The 13,967-nt window shown below is 53.7% G+C and overlaps 1 protein-coding gene across 1 annotated transcript in view; it reads right to left on the reverse strand.

Moving 5' to 3' along the window:
- Osbpl5 (oxysterol binding protein like 5) overlaps nucleotides 1-10,962 on the reverse strand; it is a 54,187-nt gene extending 43,225 nt beyond the window's left edge. Inside the window, exon 1 of the mRNA XM_005351587.3 lies at nucleotides 10,849-10,962. The gene's annotated coding sequence lies outside the window, so the exon portion shown is untranslated. The remainder of the gene's footprint in view (nucleotides 1-10,848) is intronic.
- Nucleotides 10,963-13,967: the final 3,005 nt, after the last annotated feature.

Raw genomic sequence — 13,967 nt, forward strand, 5'->3', positions numbered from 1 at the left:
CCTTCCCTGAGCAGAGAAGGCTGGGTCTTGGTCCAAGGCTCCTCTGCTAGAACCTCCCAAGCTCTCAAGGCTTGTTCACATTTCTAACACCACCACTTATCTGTTGCCCAGGCAACAGTGGACTTAGCCCCTCCCATAGGAAGTGCAAGGAGTCTGGAGCTGTGGCATTGGAACAACTGTAGAACACTGTGGTACCTCTCTAGAGTCTAGTGTACCACTGTGTGGGAGATGCTACACGGTGCCAGTTCCAACCCCAGCTTTGTATAGGGTGGTGACCTGGGGAAGCTCTTGTCACCTCTGAGCCTCAGTGTCCCCATCTGTAAAAGGAGATGACAACAGTGTCTACTGATTAGAGTTATTTTAAGTGTGAGCAGAGATTAGTCACTAAAAGCCTACAGGGCTGGAGATGTGGCTGTTGGCAGTGTTTACCTCCTAAACAAGTGAGCTGGTGCATGCCTGTAATCCCAGCACCCAGGAGGTGGGAACAGGAGATCAGCAGTTGAGAGTTATCTTCAGCTATATAGCAAGTTTGAGGCCAACCTGGGCTACCAGGGACCCTATCTTAAAACACTTTTTAAAAAGTAAATCATTAAAAAAAAAAAAGCCAAAAGGGCCTACAAAATGACTCTAGTCACAGGAAGTGGGTTATTTCTTTAATTGCTTTTATTTTCTTATTATGTAGCTAGCCTTGGATGGCCTGGAACTCCATGCGTCGACCAGGCTGGCCTTGAACTCACGAAGATCTCCTTGCCCCTCTCCGCATCCCAAGTGCTGGGATCAAAGGCGTGTGCCACCACAGTTGGCAGGAAGAGGGCTACTCCTCATGTGCACCTTAAGGTCACAAGGAGCCGAGTACCTGGTGTCTTGACACCAATCTACTTCCACTAAGCATAGAAAAGAGTTCAAAACTTGGCTACCAGCAGGGTTAGCAGGGTGATCTGGGAGAGAAGCCCCAGCGCCCTAAGAAGCTCCTAGGGTCCACAGTGGCTGATGACACTGGGAGGAGGCTCCAGGGACGCTGAATGACCACTGTCAGAGGGTACAGACGCCTGCTGGAGATACATGGCTTGTTTCTCATACAGGCAAGGTTTGCAAGGAAATGGGAGAGCAGACCCGGGTTAAAAATAACGCTCAGGGTGAGGGTGGCTGTTTGTGTGCAGTCATTCATTAAACTGCAGTTTACACCAACTGGAAGCTCAGGCTACAGGGTGACACAGACCCAAGTTGGGAAAATTCCCAAATGACCCACGTGGCCAGGCCACCAGAGATGGGCAGTTGTCCACCATGGCTGCCTGGGAGAGCCTCCAGCTTTCCCCTACACAGCACTGTAGGAGTTCTCAGCTTCTGAGAGCACAGTCTCCAGCAGCAGGAAGCCCTGGGGTGTCTCCCTCCTGTTCCATAGGCAACATTCCCAGGAGCGCCAGGAGCTCTGGGAGCCTCAACTGCCCAAGAGTGCTGAGGGCACCCTCCCAAGGTCTACAGGCAGTGCCCGATGAAGGAAACGTAGGAAACCCAGGGAAGAACCCAGACCCCTCATTGCCAGTGAAGGGCAGGAAGGTGGCCTTAGGGGTATGTGATCTCCTGACACAGAGGGAGCAGGGAGTACCTAGGAAAGGCAGAGCACCAATGGCGCTCTAGCCTGTGGATCCTGGCTGGGAATCTATGATTGACAGGGTGAGGGCAGCCCTATAGTGGAAATGACCAGTGACTGACAGGGCATGACCATGGAGCCTTGCTGGCCCTGTCCAGTATGAGCCCTGAAGGGTTAATGCTTGGGTCAGCATGCTCACCTAAAGCTTGGCCCATGGCCATCCTAGCCCAGGCTTTCTGGGCCACAGTTTGAAGAGGTGAATGCTGAGAACATTTATGTTATGTGTTTATGGGTACAGAAGGCTATAATCATATCACAGCACGTGTGCAAGGCAATGTGGCTCCACAGGAGGTGGCAACAGCGGGCCCTGTGCCACCACTGACACCAGGCAGACCCTGCAGTCCATCAGCCAGACTCTACCCTTCTGGATATTCAGGCCCTCAGGGAAGGTCAGGACAATTTTTTGGTTTTTAATTAACAAAATGTATTGGCCAATTAGAAACGCTGGAGGGCCTGGCAAGCATCTGTGGGAACAAGCTTTTATTTTGCAAGCTGGGGGGGGGGGCACGCAGATAAGAGAAATTGGAGTCTTCTTGGACAAGAGATTAGATGGATGTGGTAAATGGATCCCCTAGGGCCAGGAGAGTCAGGAATGCCCTTAGCTGGAATGTGATGACACCCCAACGGGCCGCTGATGGGCACCCTTAACCACCCATTCATTAGGAGATCTTCACAGATGCGGCCAAGGAAACCAGACACAGTATTCCAGCCAGAGAGAACCGAGGCAAACGAGACATTTCCACACAAAGCAGGAAGACAGCGGGTCCTGTAACCAGAGGGCAAAAAGGCTAGCCGCCTTCACTGTGCACCACTTTCTGCAGATCCTGAGATGCAAGGAGAAGGAAGGTACAAGCGAAATGAAATCCCAGAGCTCCAGAGGCTGAGGCTGTGACTTCGAAGCCAGCCTGGGCTACAGAGTGGGACCCTGTCTCCAAACACCAAACGACGCAGATAGAGAATGGACCATATGTATATAAATGAAGGCAGAGATTGGCGTCCACTCATGAAGGTTCATCATCCAACAATGAAGGCAGTAAAACCATGCCTGGAAACGGCCACTTGGACAACCCGAGGCTGCAGGGCCCTGGGGAAGGCGCAAGAGCTGAAGGACTGAACAAGGTCCTTTCTCCCTTCCTCGGCAGCATGACTTTGGTCTCTCAGAGCCAAGCTGCAGCAAATACAGACACAGGCTCCTTGATAACGCTGGTACACTAGGCCTCGTGCGGCTGGCATGCTTCTGTGATTTTATGTGGTTTCTGTGTTTAAAGCTTTCAAGATGATTAGCTATTAATGTGTTTTATTAATGAAAGGAAGTGTTCCTCTCCATTCTGAGAATCCTGCCATCTCCAAACTGTGGGCCCTGCACTTTCAGTGTGTGCTCTCACCAAGTCCTCCCGGGATCCCTAAGAACCTGGCAACATGATGGCCCACTTCACAGGCAAATGGGGAAGCTGAGGTCTGAACAATCAGGGCCACTTGGGGCAGGAGTTCCCATGAAGTTTACTGGATCCATGTTCTAGCTGCATGGTACTCAGCATCCACGACATCAGACTGCCATTCAGAGCCCATGGGTCAGAAGTGAGTAGCTCCAGATAGAAGTGGCTCAGCCTTCTGGGGCACGTGGCTTCATGGCTAATGATCCAGAGTCTATGTGCCTCTGTACCCAACAAAACACCTAAACCACACAGACATGTACACAGCTATCACATGATACTCACTGGCTAGAGAGAGAGAAAAGTGGGCTCCGCTAAGCCTCGATAGAAGGATGGGGCCAGCAGCAAGGCGATCACAGCCCATTCAATAAGTGTGTCTTTGACAGTAGGATAGGACACTGTCTTCTACAAAGTTCACACTGTGGAATTACGAAACAACAGCAACAAAACCCAAACTCATGCCCCACTCCAGACACAATGTTTTAAGTAAGTTTTACAGTTTGTCTTGGGCTATATTTATTACAAACCTCGGCTGCATGGGTCACAGGTTAGACATGCCTGAAAGAGGGCTAAGGGAGGCCAATGAGATGGCTCATTTGGTAAAGAAAGAAAGGCACTTCCAGCAAGCCTCATGGCGTGAGTTAAATCTCTAGAACCTACATGGTAGAAGAAAAACACCAACTCCCACAAGCTCAGACCCCCACATGCACTGTGTCAAGTTTCCTCCTCTGCCCCCAAAAGTTAATTTTTTCTCTTTTTTTTTTAAGGAAGGAAAAGGCTGGGTGTGGGGGCACACATTTTAATCCTAGCAACCAAAAGGCAAAGATAGGCAGTGCTTTGTGAGTTCAGGACCTGGTCTATATAGGGAGTTCCAGGCCAGTCGGGACATATAGTAGTCTCAAAAACAAAACAAATAAAAGGTATATCAAGTCAGACTAAGGAAGGGTCACCCTGTAAAAGGGGTGGAGGTCCAGAAGACATGGGTGGTGTGAGCCAGATCCTGGGTGCTAAGCCTGCCCCAAATATCTTGTGTCTACTATACATGTGCTAGGGGCGCTGCGTTAGTGCCCCAGACAGAGACAGGGACAGGCCTTCCAGTCAGGGAAGGACATCTGTGAGGACAGACAGATGCAGGCAGCAAGAAGGCCCAGCTAAGCCAGTATCATGTTCAGGGAAGGTCCATAGGGCCAGTCCTGTGTTCAGTCTGGCTGAGTGGCCACAAGGCTACTACTGGCACCAGCTGCCCTGAGACATACTGTAGGTCGTACAGAGTGAGGGTGACTGTACCCCTGGCCATAGGGACTGCACTCCTCACTCTTCCACCTAATACAACCCCTTGGGGACCAAAGTCCTCTGTCCCCTTTCCCCATAAGACTCTGTAACAGCTCACCTGCCTGGCCAGCAGGGATAACCAATAGTGGCCACTGGGACGGGACCAGCCACCAAGCCCTATGCTAAGCAGCCTCACCCTGGGCTTAACACACTGGGGCTGAATTTCTAGGTCAAAGCAACAGCCTCTTTACATCCCAAACTCCCCATCAGTATGTAGCCAAGTACCCTCCTCTTCCCAGCAGCCTCCCCTGCCCTTTGGGGTCCTGCTTTCCAGGGACTTGTCATTCTGTTGCTATTCAGAGGCAGAATTTAGGCCTCTCAGCAGCTGGGGCCCACGCGTTCCTGCAGGTGCCAGGCCCAAAGTGGAAACCCAGCTTAGCACCACAGTGGGTGAGGGCTCCCTTCAAAGCTGGCTGTTCCTCTGCCCACAGAGGTCAAAGAATGCCACAGGGTCATCAGGTAAAGGCTTGTTGCTCACGCTGGTACCCGCTTCCACATTTACCTCTGTCCTTTTCACGCTATCCTGGTCCAGGGACTGCAGGACAGTAGGGTGGGCATTGCCTCCCACAGCAGGTACGTCAGCCATGGGGAGGCCACACGAGGATGCACGTGCAGTAGACTAGAGGGTGCTGAAGTGACACTGAAGACGCAGCTGTCTGTGACAGTGTGTGAGAGTCGGTAGGAGGAAGGAGGACGGAGCAGCTTTCAAACTCTTTACAACAAACAGAAACTTTGTGCCTAAAACACGATGTGGTTCCAATAACAGAAAATGGCTCAAGGAGCAGAGCTGGTGGTGCTCTGTGGAGATCTTAGGCGTTGGAGGTGTCCAGCCGCATGCTAAGCTCCTGCCTAGACATCATGTGCTCACAGGAGTCCCCGGATCTGCTGGTTAGGGGGCAGTGTCATAGGGAGGGAGACTTTAAAACGGAGAAGTTGAGGCCAGGCAAAGGGTAATCTTGCATTCCTGGGTCCCCAGCAAATGAGAGCTGGGGTACTGGAAGCCTGCATTTGCCCGGGGAAGGGATGAAGAAACAGGGCTCAGGATCTGGCACGTGGAACTCTGGAGCAATAGGGTGGCACCTAAGAACTCAGAGCTGCCAGTCCCTTCCCACGGTCAAGTCTTCTCCGGGGATAGGGCATGCTCCAGAGACCAGTATGGCCTGGGAACTGTCACCATCACCGTCTGTCATCTCGGAGACTGAATACCAGCTCTGGTACCCAGAATGAACGGTCTGGTTCCTAAGCGAAGTGCTGGTTGTTAGGCAACTATGGATCAGAGATAAAGACACCCTAGTTCTCTAGGCTTTGGATTAGGGCATCTCGCTGGACCTGCTCCCCGTGAGGATTCTGTGTGCTGGGATCCTGTGGGGGATGACAGGCATACTCTAGAAGCTGGGGCCAGACAAGCTCCTCCCATGGAATCACTGCCTCTTCACAGGTTGGGTGCCCACCATCCGCAGAGGCAGCTCAGGACAGCTGGGACGGAGGCTAAGGTCATGAGCAGAGAGGGGGCTGTAAAGAGGAGGGATGGGATGAGTAGAAGGTATTCTACTTGCAGAAGAAGGCCCATCGTGACAGCAGGGGCGGCTGCCAAGGGAGATGATAGCTGGAGGGTTGACAGCTTTGACTGGGACTTTAGGGAACATACAAGTCAGTCATCACATAATGCTGGGGACTTCATGTGAGCCCAGTGACACACACAAGTACAGGTAACTTGGAGACAAAAGAACATCATGGCAGACACTTGGGTTGCAACATTTCTGTAAGGTTCCCATAGACCAGGGTTTTCCATCCACTCATCCCACGCAGGCCCTCGTACGTCTCAGAAACTGTACCAGCAATCTGAGCAGCCTGGGCGGTTCTGGTATTTGGTATTGTGGCTGGTCGGAGGGGCCGAGGGCAGCCCAGAGCCGAGTACCCACTCGCTGCCCTGGCTCACCCTTCCAGAACAAGGAACACAGGGCTTACTCTGGTCCCTTCACCAAAGGCTGGAACCCCCTGAATGAAGGTGACTTTCTGATGTGGCTGAGCATAAAGTTTGCCATGTAAACTAGAAACTGGGCCTTCCTTCTTCCCCCTGCCTTGTCCCTGGGATCAGCCCCAGAGTCCTCTGCACTCTTAGGGAAGCAGCCCTGGCTATGGGCCACAGACCAGAATCTGGGAGAGGCCTGCTTCTCTCCTACCCTGAAAAAGAAGGCAGAAGGCTGAGCTCAGACAGGAACCACCCTCGCCTGGCCTGATCCTCTCTACTTGCACTCACCCAGGGGGTATGCAGGAATCTCACTGCCATCTCTGTCCAGGTGCCACTGTTTTCCTGCTCATGTTCCCCCAAGTGTGGAGTGATAGCCTGTCCCTTAGTGGAACCACACAACACTCTCGGCACTGCTCCTAACAGGTCCTAGAGGCCTGGTTTCTCCCGGTGCAGGCACTCTGTGTGCCCACCTATCCCTGGAGAGACAGTGTTTCTGGGATGACCTCACAGACAGCGTGACCTGGCTGGCTTTCCAAACTGCCCAGGCATTTGTCCAGGAAAGGCGATTCCACACCAGCCAGCAGCCTGCGGGCAGGGCATCTCGATGTCTCTACTTAAGTTATGAACCCCAATGAGTTAAATCTCTCTGTCTGGCCTTGAGGCAAAAGCAGCAGCCACCTGCACACACCACATAAGAATACTGGTGTCTTTTGCTCTGAGGCTAACCTGCAGAAGTTGGTCCTAATTTAGAGGCTGGAGGCCAGGAGACATGGGTTACACACAATACCAAAGCAGAACTCTTAGCCCCTGATGCTGGGGAAGCAGGGGTAAGAGAGGCAAGACAGGCAGTTGGCCTCAGACCACCGACTTCCAGGGAGCTCCCTTCTAACCTCACACAAGCACAAGGCTTTTTGGGTGCCAGGCCCTGGGAACTGAGCCTGGAGCTCACATTCAGACAACAGAGAATGAAGACAGGTGACAGCAGCCTCCCTCAGGCTACCTCTGGCCCAACTGTTCCCTGCAATATTTAGACATCCAATTAAATAAATCAAGATAATTTCAGATATAGCTCATGCTGCTACGAAAGAAACATGAATTTAAAACAGGCACTTTAAGACAGGGGCAGAGGGCGATTCGCAGAAGTGATGCCTTGGTAGAACCTGGATCCAATGGAGTTCACCATGTTCAGATCTGCGAGAGAGCTTACCACAGAGTACAGTCAGCACAGGGCATTGGGGTAAGGAAACCAGGCATGCAGGTGAGTCCCTTGGAGTGAGGAATAGGCAAGGTGAAAGCAGGGGACAGGGATCAGGGGTAGGTCCCTTGTGATCAGGGATTATCCAGAGAAGGGCTCTGAGGGGTCAGGTTACATGAAAACACGCGTGCTCTCTCTCTCTGTCTCACACACACACACACACACACACACACACACACACACACACACGCACGCACCTTGGCAGTGCTGGGGATGGAATCCAGAGCCTCACAGACACTAAGGGCTCTGAGTCGAAGTCCAGGTTATACAGCCACACTGTTTCTGGCTGGATACTAGGTGTGAGTTGGGGAACAATGATGCTCCATGCAGGAGCTGGGCAGGTGGGAGGCTGGCAAAGCCCTGTAAAGCTTGAGCTTACAGCCCGGGTAGTTCTGAGCCTTGATCAAAGGCCACTGTGTATTCTAGGCCCTTCTACACTTGCTCAATCTGCACTTGAACTGTAAAAGCATTCTCTTATGTCTTAATGACTTGGATGACCTTGGTAAGGCTGTGTTGACCAGGGCTACTCTAGGGGTCTGACTGTGTGGCTCCCAGGCCTTTCTCAATCGTCTTCAAGCCCTCCACCCCTTTTTTACAGGTCTGTCATCACCCTGGCAAGGATCTCCTCTCGGGGTCCCCAAACCAGCTTGGCCCTCTTCACATGTGTGATTCTGCCACTAGCTCTACAGACAAAGAACTCCAAGTTGGAGCCTCTGTTTTGCCCCAGTGGCATCACAAGCCCTGTCCATGACTGATACCAGTCCCCCGGCTTAGATGCCAGAACAAGGCAACCTGTTATCCACATGGGCATGATCCCGGGTGAGTCCTGACTTGGGAACTACAACACAAAGACAATGATGTGATTCCCAAGCCAAAGCCTTTGTACCTGACTCTAGGCTCAAAATTCCCTATCTATGCATACATCTCAAATGGATAGCTGGTAAACCCTTAGGGATGGGGCAGATTATGAATTCCTGTCTTTGAGCTGAAGGCTCAGCACACAGGTATTTTTCCTATAGAACAGCCTTCAACAGTGATAGGGCATTCCGGAACAGGCAGCCATGGCTTTCAGTGGGTAGCCTGTGCAAAGGCCAACCTCACTGTGCTGCCCCACCCAACACTGAAGATGCTCACTCCGGGTGCCCAGCCAACCCTGCAAACAGCCTGCAGTGGCTCCAGGGAGGGATCTGAACCCAACAGCCCTGTGCTTGGGGTCATTTGTACCACTATCTTGGAGTCAGAATTCAAGCTCCTAGGTCTCACTGGGAGACCCCCATGTTTTTAAGAAGCAGCCCCACCCTCCTCTTGAACAATAAATGGGAATGAAGGTGGGACACACCTCTACCACCTTGAGCAAGCTCAGAACATGTGTCAGGAGTGGTATGTGTTTACTTGCATGTGGCTGACCACAGAACGCACAGATGGCTCAAGTCCGCAATACAGCTGCCAGACACAACACTCCCCAGTGCGTGCCACTTCTGTCTTCCCGCCTCGTGGCCTGTCAGATCTCTATTGTAGCTCAGAGAGCTTCTTGGAAGAAGCCCGGTGTCAGGAGAGACTGACTCTGGAAAGCTCAGCATGGCAGACACACATGGGGTGTGGGGGAAGGGATGCGTGAGGCATCTGGCAAGAGCCTAGAGCCAAGTTCTGAAGGCCTCAGACCCTTTGGCTGAGAGAGAGAACCCCTCTGACATCCAGGATGTGCTGCTGGGGTTGGGCCTCAGCACAGCAGTCTCCCTGAGACAAGGCACAGTGCGCTGTGGGGGAGGAGCCTCACCCAGCTGCTTCACCCTTCTCTAAACACTGCCGGCCAAGCAAACAGACAGGCACAAGCACTTGCCTCCTTGGCACCCAGGGCTTGGTGTTAAAAGCCCCCACTAGGCTGCCCCGTACACGTGCAGGCAGACAATAGAGCCGCAGTCAGGAGCCTGAAAGGGACAGCCAGATGTCACCACTTGCTACCCAGGTCACCCTGACTTGTCTGACACCTGCAAAGCTCTCTGGGCTCCTCTGAAACCCCACCAAGTTCAAATGTCAGCAAGCACCCCCACCTCTGCCCCCACTTGAGTAAGAGGGGGCGCAAAAAGGTAGTAAGGACACAGCCACTTGGTTGTTATTAGCAGGGGTGTTCCTGTGAGGGTGGGGGTAGCTGTTGGACTCAATCAGGACAAACAAATTCAAAAGTGCAATAGTCACCCCCAAAGGTCTTGTCTACCTCCAGGACCTGGCGCCACCACTCCTGCGCCTGTGACCTGACAAAGGCATCTTGCAGAGGCTGGAGCCAATGGCAGACACATAATAGGAATCTTTAAGTATAGACAAGTGGGTGACAAGCCTCCAGGGGAGACCCTGAGATGGCAAAAACAAGAAATTCAAACCAGGGATTCTGGTAAGTAAGCCCCTCCCGGCTATAAGGCCCGCCTGGCCCAAGGTGGGTGAGGGGTGAAGCAGTCCCCTTGGCTCTGGAGTAGGTGTCTGCCTACACCCCTAGGAGCCACTCACAACTGGGACTCCAGGGATTTGGAACTAAAGAGCCAGGATGTCTGGTTGGGAGGCAAAGCCAGGCTAGACTTGTAGCTGGGAGGGGCTCAGGTTCTACTCCACCCCAGTCCCAGAAAACCTCAAGCGCAGTCTCAAGTAATCTCGACAACGCCAATTTCCTTCCCTTTCTTTAGGGACCCAGTCCTACGGATGGAGGCGATGGATGGGCAGAGTCCAAGGGCAAGGTGGGGTCAGCGGCCACTTGCTCTGCTGACCCTGCCGAATCATCTGGGAATCAAGCCAGCGACCTGAGATCTCAGACTTCTTAGACACCAATTCCTTGCTCTGACTGGGCAGGGGTACTCCGACCCGGGGTCGGAGGCAGCCAGACCTTCCCACCCACTCGCCTGGTCCTGACTCCTTTAAGCCCCACTAAGTGGGAAGCGGGGCTGGGCATGCCGCACCCACTCGCGGGCCTCACCCGCCACGCAGAAGTCCCCGACACACCCGGGATCCCCAGCCAGGCGCTGTTCCCCGTACCGGCTGCTGCCAGAGTCTACCCAGCTGCATCCAAGGAGCTCCCAGATCAGCCTGTGAGGGTTCCCTGACCCCCACGCCGGCTCCGTGGCCCTGCAGCCTCTCAGGCCTGCTGAGTCCCCTCCTGGCCTTCCCGGGCCTGTCTACCATCCCTATCCCTCCCGGTCCCCAGCAGCGCAGCTCCTACCGTGGCGGTAGCACTCAGTGCTCGGGCCGGGCCGGGCCGCACTGGGCCCGCGAGGGGCTCAGCTGTCGCCGAGCAGCAGGAAATACCAAAGGGCTGATCCAGGCGAGGCGGAGCGAGGGAGCGGAGGGCGGAGGAGGGAGGAGGGAGCGGCGGACGCAAAACCCCGGGCGGACAGAGGGCGGATCGGCTGCTGGGGAGACGCTCTGGGGATCCAGTCCCAGCCTGGAGCCTGCTCCTCCTCCCCGATGCGCGCTGGGGACATAGGAATCCTTAAGTATAGACAAGTGGGTGGCACCTGCGAGCCGAGGCTGGGGACACCGCCCCACAAATAGCCAGAGAAGGGGAGAAGGGGAGAGCAGCGGTAAGCAGGGTCAGTCTTGAGGAAGAGTCTTCTGTTTGAGGGGTGAACCTGTGTGCGGGGCCTCCTCCTTTCTCAAAGCACAAGATACCCAGAAACCAAACACACTAGTCTTGTCCTACATAGGGGTCAAGGGGACCCCTAGGTCGCCATCCATGATTCCCGCTAGACTTCTTTCAGGATGCCTTGTCTGAGAATCTGACTCTTGGGGCTGGAGAGATGGCTCAGAGGTTGAGAGCTTATGCTACTCTTCCAGAGGACCAGAGGTCCATTCTCAACACACAGGTAAGGCTGCTTACAGCTACCTGTAACTCCAGCTCCAGGAGATCTGACGACCTCTTTTAGCTTCTATTGGCACCTGCACCATGTGACACACTCACAAATAGAATTAATAATAATTAGAAGTCCCGATTTTTGTAAGAAAAGTCCTGTGTGACTACCATCCTTTCCCACCCCACAAGAACTCTCTAGATACCTCATTCCTTCCATATTTAGAAGACACTTCTCTAATTCTATACCACCCATAGAGAGGGGCTGATCTTAGGGGTCTCCAGCCTCAGTCCTCAGCATGAGGCGTTTGGGTATGTGAAAGGGTCCTTCCCAAGGGCCACCTAAACAGAAAGTTGGGCCTGCCTCTTCTGGACCCCTGAAATCAGGTCGGACACAGGAGTGGCGGCTTTTCCCAACAGAACCTTTAACTTTAGGAATCCAGGCGTGAATGTGGGCAGAATTTCACCTGATTCCTGCATTATCAGTGAGTGTGGCTGCCAGCAGACATGCTTCCAGGCTGTGGAGCTCCACTGCTGCTAAAAGCCACTGGGCAGAGCTGTGGAAAGCAAGCCTGGGATATACAACTACAGGCCCTGTTGACCCCTTGTCCACTCAGCCTCAGCCATGCCCACTCTGCTAGACTAGGTGGTGGGGTTCCACCTGGTGGACGAGTACCAGCCTCCTGTGCACAGATGAGCAGGCCAGGTGGGCTGTCTGGACTTGCTGGTCCTCAGTTCACCCCAGGACCATCCCTGTCCAACCCCAGTCACCTGGCGAGGCCTTCGGATGCAGAGCTGCTCAGACAAGATGCTCAGGGCCATGGTGGAAACTCCTTCTTGAGATCTGAGGGATGGCTCTGCCCTTCCAGCAGGGCTGTGTGTGTAGTGTGGGCCACCTCGCAGATGGAGACCAGTCGGTCTGCTAGGTCTGCTCCAAGCTCAAACAAAAACCTGGGTGTGGCTGTCAGAACCCAGTAAAACAGTGGTTGCTAGGGCCAATCCTCAGGGGAAATCAAAGGAGAAAACAAGGCCCCTGTCCCCTGGGGCAAGGTCTCAGCAAATTGCCTTCACTTGTTACTTGAACAAGGACTGTAGGGGCCAGATTACAGGCAAAATGGTGGGAGGGCTAGGCAGGAAGAGTGAGCTGGGGGGTGGGGGTTGGGGGACACAGTTTGAATGAGGGTCTCCCAGAGCCAGATGGCCAAGTGTGGGCTGAGGAACGTGCCACCTGTCTGGCTCAGAGACAGGTGCACAGCTGGAACTAGGCTGACCAGAACCCCCTCCCCCATCCTGCTCCTTGCTTGGCTGGGAAAGGCAGTACGGTGACTAGAGGCAGGCTCCAATCTTGCCGCTGCTGAGCCTGGCCGTCACCATGCAGCACCTCATTCCTCTTGGGTTTTAAACAGAGCCTCATGTGGCCCGTGCTGGCCTCAAACTCACTATGTAGTTGAAGATGAGCCTGACCTCCTATCTTCCTGCCTCCGCCTCCCTACTGCAGGGATTACAGGTGTGTGCTGCCACACCTGGTTTCAGATGGTGTGGTGGTTTGAAAGAAACCGCCCCCAAGGGAGTGGCACTATTAGGAGGTGTAACTTTGTTGGAGTGGGTATGACCTTGTTGGAGGAAGCACGTCACCCGTATAGGTGGGTTTTTGAGGATTCCTATGCTCAGGATACCACCCGGTGTCTCAGTTGACTCCCTGCTGCCTTCTGATCAAGATGTTGCCAGCACACCACCATGCTCCCTGTCATGATGATAATGGACCAAACCTCTGAAACTGTAAGTGAATCCACCCCAATTAAATGTTCTCCTTATAAGGGTTGCTGTAGTCATGGTGCCTCTTCACAGCAATAGAACTCCTAAGTCATGTGGTGTTGGGGCTAGAAACCAGGGTGTTGTACACTCCAGGCAAGCACTCCACCAACTGAGCCTGAGCCCCAGCTCGAGTGTCCTCCTGGATGGACCTCCTTTTCCCTGACTGTCATATGAACAAGAGCAAAAGGGCTTGGAGCTGGGCTGTGCAGGAACAAGTTGGGCGAGGACACACTGTTGAGTTCCAGCACCTAGGACAGCCTCGAGCGAGTCGTACAGCTCTCTTTGCCTCAGCTTCCTCACCTGTAAGCGGTGATAACGAGAGCAGTTTCCACCTCCAGCTGCTTCAGGGAGGGAGCGCGTGTGGCATCTGGAACTCAGGACGACCCAGGCAGAGGAAGCAGCAGGTGCCAGGAGTGAGGAGGCTATGCTCTTGGTGTTCATGGGGTGGCTAGAGGCTGGGATGGCCAGGATGGCCAAGCAGGGAGAAGGGCAGGAGGTGAAAGGAGGCTGGGAGGTTTGTGGAGCCCAGGGCTTCCTAGGAGATGTATGGATTTAGGTTTTATTTCGATCGGAGTGGATTAAGATAGGGTTTCTGAGAAAAGAAAGACTGGTCTTATTTGCGTGTGTGCATGTGGAGTCCACAGGTCTACCCCAGCGTGGGTCCTCAGGTGCTGTCC

Source organism: Microtus ochrogaster, chromosome 8, assembly GCF_000317375.1.
Source record: "Microtus ochrogaster isolate Prairie Vole_2 chromosome 8, MicOch1.0, whole genome shotgun sequence".
NCBI lineage: Eukaryota > Metazoa > Chordata > Mammalia > Rodentia > Cricetidae > Microtus > Microtus ochrogaster.